Consider the following 4473-nt stretch of genomic DNA (forward strand, 5'->3'; position numbering starts at 1 on the left):
GCGGCAGGGTGGGGGCAGGGAGAGATCTGACTCTAGCAGAGTCAGATATATTTTATTTTCCTTCCCTCTTTGAAAAAAAAAATCGCCTTCTTAAAATTGCATTGCTGGTGTTTATGATTCATATTACAAGGAGGGCAACCTCTACACCCAAGTTGAAATTTCATGTATGATATTGTGGACTTAATATGAATGAAGGCCTAGTGTTTGCCGAGGCACCAAAGAAAGATGCACCTGCCACAGGACTAATCACAGAGGGAATGAGAAGGGGAGGCTGGGTGAGGGTAATAAAAGACAAAAGCAAACCCAAACACCATAAATTGATATGAAGTAAAAAAGAAATGAAAAGATAAAAAAGCCCTAGTGTGTCCGTCACTTGTGCCTGGGAGATGGACATAAAGAGGTGAATTTAAGACATACTTAAATCCCTGCCACTTTCCTCCTCCAGCCTGGAAACCCTACTAGCTAGAAAAATGATTGGGTGACAAAAAAGGCACTGGGAACAAGACAGGTTGCATACTAAATGCAAGGCACACAGGGTGGGATGATAGTTTCTTTCAACCGCACAAGAAAGAGGTAATGGAGAGAATGGTACAGGCTTAAGCAGACTCTTGATGTAAATGAAAATAAAAACCACAAAAACTTTTTATATCTTTGCTGCATTTGGCTAATGAGTCACTAAAACCATCCCCAACACATCCATCATTTCTATTGCAGAGACTCAACCACTCTCTCTCTCTAATTGGTCTAGACAGGTGTCATGATATTTCAGCACAGTGAAAAGAATTCCAGAGGTTTTCTTCAGTGAGAGTGAAAGGTAGACACTTTGGAAAATGTTACTCTAATTTCAACGTCCTTTGAAACAGTCTACTTTTAGCAATAAAATCAACGGAAAGAAATAGGAAGACTCGCCATATAACAAGAAATTCAGAAGTTTACTGGTATGATTTAGGACAATTAAAAAAGACACAAATATTCTCTAAAGCTATAAATTTAGTCAAATCCAGTGCTCATTTATTGAGTACCTACAGCAGGCAAGGCAGGCCTAGTAAATGTATTATAAGGAGCACAAAAAGGTTTCTAGAACGAGAAAATTTAACTTCCCAGGCTTCAAATGGTACAACTCCCTTCTCTTTCCTTGGGAACTCTTGTTTGTTGTTGAAAAGATCTTGTTTAGAATCAAATACAAGCTCACTGCTCATTTGGGCCAGAGTCCTTTTGGTCGGACTGTTTTTCTAAACTTGAAAAATAGGGAGGCTGTATAAATGAAGGCTTCTTCTTTAAATAAATAGATCTATTAATGTGAACCCCAGAAATTATCTTGAGTATATATTCTCATCCAGTTTATTTTAATGTTTAGTTTTGAAGATAATGAGTTTGCGGGGTCCGGGAACATCCAGTTGGAGATGTTAAGCTAAGGAATGAGGTCTGGTCAGGACTTTCATTAGCATATAAGAGAATTGAAATTATGAGAGTAAATGTGAAGTTATGGGAGCAGATAAGCTCCCCCGTGGAAAGTATGTAAAAATGGAAAAGATAAAATAGGATGAGAAGTGAAAATAAGCTATTCAACTTCATTATTCTGCAGTCACTGGTGATGAAAAGAGGAGCTACTGGGAATAGATTGAATGTCATGCCTCGTAAGGACAGAAGTCAAAATACAAGGGAATGCAGAGAGTACATATCCAGAAAGGCAGATGCCAATATAAACAGCTCTTTTGAGTTGTTCCATGGTAAAGGAGATAGGCTAGTTGTTTAAGCAGGAAAAAGAATCAAAGGAAAATATTGTTGGCAGCCTGAGAAAAAGGTTTGAAGACAAAGGAGAAGGGGAATGGTTGGTGGATACGAAAAATCAGTGGGAGTGATGCGACGGTCATTGGTCAGTAGGAGACAATTCAGATCACAGAGGGAGATTTTAGCTTTGGAAAGGAAGGAGAAAAGAGGGACTATTCTTCTGAGATGAGAAAAGAAAAGGTCCTTTTGTTTTCAACCCACCATTGTAAGCTTATCACACGCCCCGGACATGAGCTGCACACAATTTAATAGAACAGTGGGCCATACTTGTGTTCATATGTGTGTGGGGGTGAGGGTATAAGTGTGTATGTGTGTGAATGTGTGGGGAAAGGGCCACTTTCTGGGCTGAGAACCTGAGCAGCATGCAGTTCCCTGGACCTCAGGCAGAAAGTTGAGTAGTTTCTCAACAACTAAACAATTCACTCACCCAATTGCTTGAGTTGACTTCAGGAAAGAGGCACTTTCATCTCTGCTGGAGTTCAATGTAGGCCCATTACCACTAGCAAAATTCCTTGGGAGTCCTCTACCTTCTCTTTCTAATTGTACCCACAAAGGCCTTGGCCTGAATTTCTTTTTAGTGAGGAAATTTTGACAAAATTACATAGGAATAAAACATAGTTTTCGAATATGAGGTTTCTCCCCTCCACCCTGTACCTTAAATTATTACTTTTATGGTTAAAATTATCTTTATTGACATAATTAAATGTATCTTTTTTTGTTAACCCTCACCCAAGGATGTTTTTCCCATTATTATTATTATTTTCTTTAGAGAGAGTGGGAGGGAGGGAGAGGGAGAGAGAGAAAAACATGAACGTGAGTGAGACACATGGATTGGTTGCCTCCCACAAGCGCCCTTATGAGGAGGGGAGCAGGGGATCAAACCTGTAATCAGGTACAAGGGCCAATGCTCTACCACTGAGCAAAACCTGCCAGGGCCATTAAATATCTTAGAGCCCAGAATAAAAGTTCCAAGATTTTATAAAGGAGAAAGCAATCCCTCTACTATTTCTTCTCTATCTTCATTGTCACCATATGCTGCCTTCAATGACTCAGGAGGGCTTGCTTCCTCTAGAAAGCTCATTTGTTTAATTTTCAAAGCGTATGCTGCACCTGCCCTGTGGGACCCTGGGTTGGTTGTCCTCGAGACATATTACGAAAGAGACCAATCTGTGGCCTTCTCACTTGTAGGACCAATACTGCAAAGGGCTAACTGGTATGAAATTCTATGAACATAGTATCTATACTTGTAAAAACTGTATCTGTAAAAATCTGAAAAAGTTTATTTTAAATATTAAAACATTAGCATTTTAACTATTAGTGTTACTGACATTCTGATTTTTATAGTTAAACATGTATAAATATAATGAGCTGAATTGCCTTCCCCGTGACTGTATTTTTTCCCAGTACAAAATGACAAACTCACTTCTTAAATTTTGGCTAACTCTTCATATGAGCCATTTTGAAGTGAAAACTTCTCTGAGGGAAAAGAGTAGAATTGGTCCCATTTTATAAGAAAAAAAAAGTTTATATTTTAGTTCACTCATGTAGTATAATTTCCCAATTTCACATAACATATGCATTTCCTTTTTACACTATTGACATCATACAGTGTGTATATAAGTGTGTAAGTCTAAATAATATATAGACATTATATGTAGCTACATATGTCTACATAGAGACATATACTCGTATAGCTAAGGATATATTTCTATCAATATATAAATTACAAATTTATGCAAGAAACTGTTATGGTGAAACCCTGGAAACAAAGATAAGGCTGCCTGATTTATCATTGCTATTTGGAAGTTCCGCCAAAGCAATAAGAAAAATAACCAGGAAGTGTGAGTATTGGAAAGGAAGAGGCAGAGGCATCATTTTTGCCCATGTTGTCATTGCCCACCTGATAAATTTAAGAGAGTCAGTGAAAAAACTATGAAAACTTAACTATTCAACAAGGTAACAAATTATAAAACTCAGGTAATTAAAAAAAAAGTCAATAGCTTTCCTATATGTCAACAGCTAATCAGTTAGAAAAATAATGGTCACATCCCCTTCATAATAGGAATTATAAAATATAATTATTGGGAATATATTTAATAAGAATTGCATGGTAATTATACAGTAAAAACTGTAACATTTACCGTGAAGCATAAATAAAGGTGTATATATGGGGAATTTAATGAACAAAATAAACTGATAAACAAAATAGGTTCAGAGGCATGGGTGCATGGAATGACAGACCTCATAGGGGAGAGGGTTGGGGGGAACTGGGATAAATTAAACAACGAACACATAGGCTTATATGCATATCCCATGGACACAGACAATAATATAGTGAAGGCCTTGGAGGGGGCTGTGTGGAGGGGAGTAATGGGGGCATGGGGGACATCTGTAATGCTGTCCGCAATAAAAATAAAGTTTTTGTAAGAAAAAAATATGTTCTACTTTTAATGTTTATCTAAGAATAAAAAGTGGGAGAATAAAAAATTAAAAGAAAGGTGTAAATAGATACAGTGACAAAGTCATGTTTGTAGCTATATGGAGAAAAATATACAACTATAAAGCTATTAACCTCACCTAATGAATCTATAAATCTGATACAATTACAATAAAAATCCTTAAGTTTCTTTGAGTGGCTAGAATTTGATAAAATAACTCTAAAGTTTTTTGAAAAAATAAAAA

Source organism: Myotis davidii, unplaced genomic scaffold (assembly GCF_000327345.1).
Source record: "Myotis davidii unplaced genomic scaffold, ASM32734v1 scaffold1437, whole genome shotgun sequence".
In the NCBI taxonomy this organism is placed as follows: Eukaryota; Metazoa; Chordata; class Mammalia; order Chiroptera; family Vespertilionidae; genus Myotis; species Myotis davidii.